Source organism: Oncorhynchus mykiss, chromosome 15, assembly GCF_057628025.1.
Source record: "Oncorhynchus mykiss isolate SJ-2025 chromosome 15, ASM5762802v1, whole genome shotgun sequence".
NCBI lineage: Eukaryota > Metazoa > Chordata > Actinopteri > Salmoniformes > Salmonidae > Oncorhynchus > Oncorhynchus mykiss.
Genome location: NC_143036.1, coordinates 72,624,411 through 72,634,365, shown reverse-complemented (window position 1 = coordinate 72,634,365; position 9,955 = coordinate 72,624,411).

The window sequence follows — 9,955 nt, the reverse complement described above, 5'->3', positions numbered from 1 at the left end:
ATGTAGGGGGGGGGGGGGGGGGGGGTAGGTTGACCTCAGGTCTCCTCACTGGAAGCCAGAGGTAGGGGGGGGTTGACCTCAGGTCTCCCCACTGGAAGCCAGAGGTAGGGGGAGGGGGGGTAGGTTGACCTCAGGTCTCCCCACTGGAAGCCAGAGGGAGGGGGGAGGGGGGTAGGTTGACCTCAGGTCTCCTCACTGGAAGCCAGAGGTAGGGGGGACGGGGGTAGGTTGACCTCAGGTCTCCTCACTGGAAGCCAGAGGTAGGGGGGACGGGGGTAGGTTGACCTCAGGTCTCCTCACTGGAAGCCAGAGGTAGGGGGGAGGGGGGAGGTTGACCTCAGGTCTCCTCACTGGAAGCCAGAGGTAGGGGGGAGGGGGGAGGTTGACCTCAGGTCTCCTCACTGGAAGCCAGAGGTAGGGGGAGGGGGGAGGTTGACCTCAGGTCTCCTCACTGGAAGCCAGAGGTAGGGGGGAGGGGGGAGGTTGACCTCAGGTCTCCTCACTGGAAGCCAGAGGTAGGGGGGAGGGGGGTAGGTTGACCTCAGGTCTCCTCACTGGAAACCAGAGGTAGGGGGGAGGGGGACGGAGGTCTCCTCACTGGAAGCCAGAGGTAGGGGGGAGGGGGGTAGGTTGACCTCAGGTCTCCTCACTGGAAGCCAGAGGTAGGGGGGAGGGGGGAGGTTGACCTCAGGTCTCCTCACTGGAAGCCAGAGGTAGGGGGGAGGGGGGGAGGTTGACCTCAGGTCTCCTCACTGGAAGCCAGAGGTAGGGGGGAGGGGGGTAGGTTGACCTCAGGTCTCCTCACTGGAAGCCAGAGGTAGGGGGAGGGGGGTAGGTTGACCTCAGGTCTCCTAACTGGAAGCCAGAGGTAGAGGCAGGGGGGTAGGTTGACCTCAGGTCTCCTCACTGGAAGCCAGAGGTAGGGGGGGGTTGACCTCAGGTCTCCCCACTGGAAGCCAGAGGTAGGGGGGGGTTGACCTCAGGTCTCCCCACTTGAAGCCAGAGGTAGGGGGGTAGGTTGACCTCAGGTCTCCCCACTGGAAGCCAGATGTAGGGGGGGGGGGGGGTAGGTTGACCTCAGGTCTCCCCACTGGAAGCCAGAGGTAGGGGGGGGTTGACCTCAGGTCTCCCCACTGGAAGCCAGAGGTAGGGGGAGGGGGGTAGGTTGACCTCAGGTCTCCCCACTGGAAGCCAGAGGGAGGGGGGAGGGGGGTAGGTTGACCTCAGGTCTCCTCACTGGAAGCCAGAGGTAGGGGGGACGGGGGTATGTTGACCTCAGGTCTCCTCACTGGAAGCCAGAGGTAGGGGGGACGGGGGTAGGTTGACCTCAGGTCTCCTCACTGGAAGCCAGAGGTAGGGGGGAGGGGGGAGGTTGACCTCAGGTCTCCTCACTGGAAGCCAGAGGTAGGGGGGAGGGGGGAGGTTGACCTCAGGTCTCCTCACTGGAAGCCAGAGGTAGGGGGAGGTGGGAGGTTGACCTCAGGTCTCCTCACTGGAAGCCAGAGGTAGGGGGGAGGGGGGAGGTTGACCTCAGGTCTCCTCACTGGAAGCCAGAGGTAGGGGGGAGGGGGGTAGGTTGACCTCAGGTCTCCTCACTGGAAACCAGAGGTAGGGGGGAGGGGGACGGAGGTCTCCTCACTGGAAGCCAGAGGTAGGGGGGAGGGGGGTAGGTTGACCTCAGGTCTCCTCACTGGAAGCCAGAGGTAGGGGGGAGGGGGGAGGTTGACCTCAGGTCTCCTCACTGGAAGCCAGAGGTAGGGGGGAGGGGGGAGGTTGACCTCAGGTCTCCTCACTGGAAGCCAGAGGTAGGGGGGAGGGGGGTAGGTTGACCTCAGGTCTCCTCACTGGAAGCCAGAGGTAGGGGGAGGGGGGTAGGTTGACCTCAGGTCTCCTAACTGGAAGCCAGAGGTAGAGGCAGGGGGGTAGGTTGACCTCAGGTCTCCTCACTGGAAGCCAGAGGTAGGGGGGGGTTGACCTCAGGTCTCCCCACTGGAAGCCAGAGGTAGGGGGAGGAGGGTAGGTTGACCTCAGGTCTCCCCACTGGAAGCCAGAGGTAGGGGGAGGGGGGTAGGTTGACCTCAGGTCTCCTCACTGGAAGCCAGAGGTAGGGGGGAGGGGGGTAGGTTGACCTCAGGTCTCCTCACTGGAAGCCAGAGGTAGAGGCAGGGGGGTAGGTTGATCTCAGGTCTCCCCACTGGAAGCCAGAGGGGGGAGGGGGGTAGGTTGACCTCAGGTCTCCTCACTGGAAGCCAGAGGTAGGGGGGAGGGGGGTAGGTTGACCTCAGGTCTCTCCACTGGAAGCCAGAGGTAGGGGGAGGGGGGTAGGTTGACCTCAGGTCTCCTCACTGGAAGCCAGAGGTAGGGGGAGGGGGGTAGGTTGACCTCAGGTCTCCCCACTGGAAGCCAGAGGGAGGGGGGAGGGGGGTAGGTTGACCTCAGGTCTCCTCACTGGAAGCCAGAGGTAGGGGGGACGGAGGTAGGTTGACCTCAGGTCTCCTCACTGGAAGCCAGAGGTAGGGGGGACGGGGGTAGGTTGACCTCAGGTCTCCTCACTGGAAGCCAGAGGTAGGGGGGAGGGGTGAGGTTGACCTCAGGTCTCCTCACTGGAAGCCAGAGGTAGGGGGGAGGGGGGAGGTTGACCTCAGGTCTCCTCACTGGAAGCCAGAGGTAGGGGGGAGGGGGGAGGTTGACCTCAGGTCTCCTCACTGGAAGCCAGAGGTAGGGTTGGAGGGGGGAGGTTGACCTCAGGTCTCCTCACTGGAAGCCAGAGGTAGGGGGGAGGGGGGTAGGTTGACCTCAGGTCTCCTCACTGGAAACCAGAGGTAGGGGGGAGGGGGACGGAGGTCTCCTCACTGGAAGCCAGAGGTAGGGGGGAGGGGGGTAGGTTGACCTCAGGTCTCCTCACTGGAAGCCAGAGGTAGGGGGGAGGGGGAGGTTGACCTCAGGTCTCCTCACTGGAAGCCAGAGGTAGGGGGGAGGGGGGGAGGTTGACCTCAGGTCTCCTCACTGGAAGCCAGAGGTAGGGGGGAGGGGGGTAGGTTGACCTCAGGTCTCCTCACTGGAAGCCAGAGGTAGAGGCAGGGGGGTAGGTTGACCTCAGGTCTCCTCACTGGAAGCCAGAGGTAGGGGGGGGTTGACCTCAGGTCTCCCCACTGGAAGCCAGAGGTAGGGGGAGGAGGGTAGGTTGACCTCAGGTCTCCCCACTGGAAGCCAGAGGTAGGGGGAGGGGGGTAGGTTGACCTCAGGTCTCCTCACTGGAAGCCAGAGGTAGGGGGGACGGGGGTAGGTTGACCTCAGGTCTCCTCACTGGAAGCCAGAGGTAGGGGGGAGGGGGGAGGTTGACCTCAGGTCTCCTCACTGGAAGCCAGAGGTAGGGGGGAGGGGGGAGGTTGACCTCAGGTCTCCTCACTGGAAGCCAGAGGTAGGGGGAAGGGGGAGGTTGACCTCAGGTCTCCTCACTGGAAGCCAGAGGTAGGGGGGAGGGGGGAGGTTGACCTCAGGTCTCCTCACTGGAAGCCAGAGGTAGGGGGGAGGGGGGTAGGTTGACCTCAGGTCTCCTCACTGGAAACCAGAGGTAGGGGGGAGGGGGACGGAGGTCTCCTCACTGGAAGCCAGAGGTAGGGGGGAGGGGGGTAGGTTGACCTCAGGTCTCCTCACTGGAAGCCAGAGGTAGGGGGGAGGGGGGAGGTTGACCTCAGGTCTCCTCACTGGAAGCCAGAGGTAGGGGGGAGGGGGGGAGGTTGACCTCAGGTCTCCTCACTGGAAGCCAGAGGTAGGGGGGAGGGGGGTAGGTTGACCTCAGGTCTCCTCACTGGAAGCCAGAGGTAGGGGGAGGGGGGTAGGTTGACCTCAGGTCTCCTAACTGGAAGCCAGAGGTAGAGGCAGGGGGGTAGGTTGACCTCAGGTCTCCTCACTGGAAGCCAGAGGTAGGGGGGGGTTGACCTCAGGTCTCCCCACTGGAAGCCAGAGGTAGGGGGAGGAGGGGGAGGTTGACCTCAGGTCTCCCCACTGGAAGCCAGAGGTAGGGGGAGGGGGGTAGGTTGACCTCAGGTCTCCTCACTGGAAGCCAGAGGTAGGGGGGAGGGGGGTAGGTTGACCTCAGGTCTCTCCACTGGAAGCCAGAGGTAGGGGGAGGGGGGTAGGTTGACCTCAGGTCTCCTCACTGGAAGCCAGAGGTAGGGGGAGGGGGGTAGGTTGACCTCAGGTCTCCTCACTGGAAGCCAGAGGTAGGGGGGACGGGGGTAGGTTGACCTCAGGTCTCCTCACTGGAAGCCAGAGGTAGGGGGGAGGGGTGAGGTTGACCTCAGGTCTCCTCACTGGAAGCCAGAGGTAGGGGGGAGGGGGGAGGTTGACCTCAGGTCTCCTCACTGGAAGCCAGAGGTAGGGGGGAGGGGGGAGGTTGACCTCAGGTCTCCTCACTGGAAGCCAGAGGTAGGGTTGGAGGGGGGAGGTTGACCTCAGGTCTCCTCACTGGAAGCCAGAGGTAGGGGGGAGGGGGGTAGGTTGACCTCAGGTCTCCTCACTGGAAACCAGAGGTAGGGGGGAGGGGGACGGAGGTCTCCTCACTGGAAGCCAGAGGTAGGGGGGAGGGGGGTAGGTTGACCTCAGGTCTCCTCACTGGAAGCCAGAGGTAGGGGGGAGGGGGAGGTTGACCTCAGGTCTCCTCACTGGAAGCCAGAGGTAGGGGGGAGGGGGGGAGGTTGACCTCAGGTCTCCTCACTGGAAGCCAGAGGTAGGGGGGAGGGGGGTAGGTTGACCTCAGGTCTCCTCACTGGAAGCCAGAGGTAGAGGCAGGGGGGTAGGTTGACCTCAGGTCTCCTCACTGGAAGCCAGAGGTAGGGGGGGGGTTGACCTCAGGTCTCCCCACTGGAAGCCAGAGGTAGGGGGAGGAGGGTAGGTTGACCTCAGGTCTCCCCACTGGAAGCCAGAGGTAGGGGGAGGGGGGTAGGTTGACCTCAGGTCTCCTCACTGGAAGCCAGAGGTAGGGGGGAGGGGGGTAGGTTGACCTCAGGTCTCCTCACTGGAAGCCAGAGGTAGAGGCAGGGGGGTAGGTTGATCTCAGGTCTCCCCACTGGAAGCCAGAGGGGGGGGACGGGGGAATTTATCAAACAGCGCACCTCTGACTTTGTACAGAACTAATGCAACTAGTAAAATCAGTCACATTACGAAATGTTACCAAATAAACCACAATTCATTCACAATAGTGTGAATATAGAGTTCCACAGACATATTGTTGCATTTTATTCTGGTTTGTGTGAAATGGTTCAGAATAATATAAAACCAGTCTGCACACCACCAAGGTGAATTAGTTTAGTCTTGACTCTTGGTTGACAGAGTTGGGGGATGGGTAATGTAGTCTTGACTCTTGGTTGACAGATTTGGGGGATGGGTAATGTAGTCTTGACTCTTGGTTGACAGATTTGGGGGATGGGTAATGTAGTCTTGACTCTTGGTTGACAGAGTTGGGGGATGGGTAATGTAGTCTTGACTCTTGGTTGACAGATTTGGGGGATGGGTAATGTAGTCTTGACTCTTGGTTGACAGATTTGGGGGATGGGTAATGTAGTCTTGACTCTTGGTTGACAGAGTTGGGGGATGTGTAATGTAGTCTTGACTCTTGGTTGACAGAGTTGGGGGATGTGTAATGTAGTCTTGACTCTTGGTTGACAGATTTGGGGGATGGGTAATGTAGTCTTGACTCCTGGTTGACAGATTTGGGGGATGGGTAATGTAGTCTTGACTCTTGGTTGACAGTGTTGGGGAATGGGTAATGTATTGATGCTCGAGTGAAGGGAGGGGGGGGGGGGGGGGTTCGCCCCGGGTAGCCATACAAGCTAGAACCGCCACTGCCCTCTTCCCATCAGCCTCCTCTTCTTCACACAGCATAGAAGGCCGGCATTGAAACAACTGTAGTGCGATTTCTCCTGTGGAATAACACTGACACTTTGTGGCCGACAGTGGAACAGCAAGACACTTCCGTTTTCGACTCTGCTGATACATCCAACTGAGCAACTACCATCAAAACTGCTCTTTCAACATGAAATTCTACATATAGTTATATTTCCTATTACTCCATCATTGAGTTGTTTTCTAAATCTAGTCATGGGTTGGGAGAATCTTTAAAACGGCCCATCCTGTTAAGTGTAAATGAAATAATCTATCTGTGGACATGTATCATTTCATGTGTCACAGAAGGCATCTACCCCTGCAGCCTCGGGCCAAACCCCAAGTGGCTCCTGGTAGAATATGCCCATAGGCACAGATCTAGGATCAGTTTACCCACCACAGTTTCTTATCTGTACATTATATCAGTGTCCAGGGGCAGCTGCCTCCTCTCTGTGATGAGATGTCCCAGTTGTAATGTTCATGCTGTTCCAATGATGTTCTAAAGGCAATAGAACACAGTCATGTGACTACCATTAAACAGTGATGATTCAGCGGAAGAGGTCTGCTTCGCGTTGGTGTTTGTAACTAGCAGGGAGAAGTGACTGAGTGAGTGGGATTTAGTGTTGTGAGTCATTGGCCATGTAGGAATGGCATCCTATTCCCTAATAGTGCACTACTTATGACCAAAGCCCTATGTGGGCCATGGTCAAAAGTAGTGCACGACATAGAAAACAGGGTCCCACAGGGGACGTAGACTTTGTGTTATCACCCATTACCTGAGAGAACAGCAATTAGCCACATTGCTGAGACCAGAGGTACTGGTCTACACGCCATTTACTGTGACAAAGAGGTGCGGGGGTGTGTGTGTCAGTGGAGGCTGCTGAGGGGAGGACGGCTCATAATAATGGCCAGAACGGAGCAAATGGAATGGCGTCAGACACCTGGAAACCATGTGATTGATGTATTTGATACCATTCCACTGATTCCTCTCCCGGCATTACCACAAACTCGTTTGTGTGTGTGTGTGTGTGTGCACATGTGTGCGTGCGTGTGTGTGTGTGTGCGTGCGAGTGAGTGTGTGAGTGTCGTTGTTCCTGTCCATGTATTTAATCACCACAAATGAAAGATCTCTTTATTCTCTGGAACAAGGGAGGCAGCCTCGTAGGACAGTCTTGAACTCATGAGTTCACATCATGTTTTGCCAATCCGTGTAGCGAAACAGAATGTAAACTCATGAGATCAAGATGGTCGTATGAGGCTACAAGGGAGGTGGAATCAAAACCAACAAGACAGTCAAGATATACAGTGAGGAAAACTATTGCATGTGCATCAACCCATCTCATTGGTTTATTTGACATCATGTTACAACATAATCTGGACAACAAGCCTTAATGGAGCCCAGGAAGTAAAGATGAAGAGGACACACACACACACACACAGATGAGATGTTACCATAGAGACTGTGTATTCTGTGTTTTCTAGGTTGATAATAACAGAGTTGGTGATTATCCAATGTTCCTGGATTAGCCAGTGTTACTGAGAGGTGACTGACACACAACACCACACAACACAAATGAAATGATGTCATGAGAAACCATCTCCTTTGAAAACACCAACTACTTCCGACTCAGCCCTCTACAAGGGTACATAGGTTCCATCCCAGATGGCACCGTTATAAATGGCACCACAATACTTTACCGGCCCTGGTCAAGGGCACAATATAGGGAATAGTGTTCCATTTGGAACGCGACCACAGTCCAGTTACAATAGTTACGGTCTCCAAGGAGTTGATAGTTACAGTCTCCAAGGAGTCCATCGTTACGGTCTCCAAGAAGTTGATAGTTATGGTCTCCGAGGAGCTGATAGTTACGGTCTCCAAGAAGTCGTTATTTATGGTCTCCAAGGAGTTGATAGTTACAGTCTCCAAGGAGTTGATAGTTATGGTCTCCAAGGAGCTGATAGTTACAGTATCCAAGAAGTTGATAGTTATGGTCTCCGAGGAGCTGATAGTTACGGTCTCCAATAAGTCGTTATTTATGGTCTCCAAGGAGTTGATAGTTACAGTCTCCAAGGAGTTGATAGTTATGGTCTCCAAGGAGTTGATAGTTACGGTCTCCAAGAAGTCGTTATTTATGGTCTCCAAGGAGTTGATAGGTAAGGTCTCCGAGGAGCTGATAGTTACGGTCTCCGAGGAGTTGATAGTTACGGTTTCCAAGGAGTTGATAGTTATGGTCTCCAAGGGGTCGATAGTTAGTCTCCAATGAGTTGATAGTTATGGTCTCCAAGGAGTTGATAGTTATGGTCTCCAAGGAGTCGATAGTTACAGTTTCCAATGAGTTGATAGTTATGGTCTCCAAGGAGTTGATAGTTACGGTCTCCAAGGAGTTGATAGTTACGGTCTCCAATGAGTCGATAGTTACGGTCTCCAAGGAGTTGATAGTTACGGTCTCCAAGGAGTTGATAGTTATGGTCTCCAAGGAGTTGATAGTTATGGTCTCCAAGGAGCTGATAGTTACGGTCTCCAAGGAGTTGATAGTTACAGTCTCCGAGGAGCTGATAGTTACGGTCTCCAAGGAGTTGATAGTTATGGTCTCCAAGGGGTCGATAGTTACAGTTTCCAATGAGTTGATAGTTATGGTCTCCAAGGAGTTGATAGTTATGGTCTCCAAGGAGTTGATAGTTATGGTCTCCAAGGAGCTGATAGTTACGGTCTCCAAGGAGTTGATAGTTACGGTCTCCAAGGAGTTGATAGTTACAGTCTCCGAGGAGCTGATAGTTACGGTCTCCAAGGAGTTGATAGTTACGGTCTCCAAGGGGTCGATAGTTACAGTTTCCAATGAGTTGATAGTTATGGTCTCCAAGGAGTTGATAGTTATGGTCTCCAAGGAGTCGATAGTTACAGTCTCCAAGGAGTTGATAGTTATGGTCTCCAATGAGTCGATAGTTACGGTCTCCAAGGAGTTGATAGTTACGGTCTCCAAGGAGTTGATAGTTATGGTCTCCAAGGAGTTGATAGTTATGGTCTCCAAGGAGCTGATAGTTACGGTCTCCAAGGAGTTGATAGTTACGGTCTCCAAGGAGTTGATAGTTACAGTCTCCGAGGAGCTGATAGTTACGGTCTCCAAGGAGTTGATAGTTATGGTCTCCAAGGGGTCGATAGTTACAGTTTCCAATGAGTTGATAGTTATGGTCTCCAAGGAGTTGATAGTTATGGTCTCCAAGGAGTTGATAGTTACGGTCTCCAAGGAGTTGATAGTTACGGTCTCCAAGGAGTTGATAGTTACAGTCTCCGAGGAGCTGATAGTTACGGTCTCCAAGGAGTTGATAGTTATGGTCTCCAAGGGGTCGATAGTTACAGTTTCCAATGAGTTGATAGTTATGGTCTCCAAGGAGTTGATAGTTATGGTCTCCAAGGAGTTGATAGTTATGGTCTCCAAGGAGCTGATAGTTACGGTCTCCAAGGAGTTGATAGTTACGGTCTCCAAGGAGTTGATAGTTACAGTCTCCGAGGAGCTGATAGTTACGGTCTCCAAGGAGTTGATAGTTACGGTCTCCAAGGGGTCGATAGTTACAGTTTCCAATGAGTTGATAGTTATGGTCTCCAAGGAGTTGATAGTTATGGTCTCCAAGGAGTCGATAGTTACAGTCTCCAAGGAGTTGATAGTTATGGTCTCCAAGGAGTCGATAGTTACAGTTTCCAATGAGTTGATAGTTATGGTCTCCAAGGAGTCGATAGTTACAGTCTCCAATGAGTTGATAGTTATGGTCTCCAAGGAGCTGATAGTTACGGTCTCCAAGGAGTTGATAGTTACGGTCTCCAAGGAGTTGATAGTTACGGTCTCCAAGGAGTTGATAGTTATGGTCTCCAAGGGGTCGATAGTTACAGTTTCCAATGAGTTGATAGTTATGGTCTCCAAGGAGTCGATAGTTACAGTCTCCAAGGAGTTGATAGTTATGGTCTCCAAGGAGCTGATAGTTACGGTCTCCAAGGAGTTGATAGTTACGGTCTCCAAGGAGTTGATAGTTACGGTCTCCAAGGAGTTGATAGTTATGGTCTCCAAGGGGTCTA